Source organism: Sinocyclocheilus rhinocerous, unplaced genomic scaffold (genome assembly GCF_001515625.1).
Source record: "Sinocyclocheilus rhinocerous isolate Xijiao unplaced genomic scaffold, SAMN03320098_v1.1 scaffold888, whole genome shotgun sequence".
Lineage (NCBI taxonomy): Eukaryota > Metazoa > Chordata > Actinopteri > Cypriniformes > Cyprinidae > Sinocyclocheilus > Sinocyclocheilus rhinocerous.
This window is the reverse complement of record NW_015634016.1, coordinates 413184-413405: the sequence shown is the minus strand read 5'-3', so window position 1 is coordinate 413405 and position 222 is coordinate 413184.

Sequence of the window (222 nt, the reverse complement as noted above, 5' to 3'; positions counted from 1 at the left end):
GATCAAATGAGGCAAGCAGAGTGTTGAAGTCAGCAGCCTGGGGTTTTTCTAGGTGGATGTTGAAATCACCAAGCAGTACCAGAAGAGTACCGTCCTCAGGAAAGTTTGATAGTAACACATCCAACTTCAAGTTACCCAGTTGACCTGGGGGACGATAAACAACTACAAAGTGGATTTTAACAGGGTGGGTAATAGTAATTGCATGTGATTCAAATGAACTGT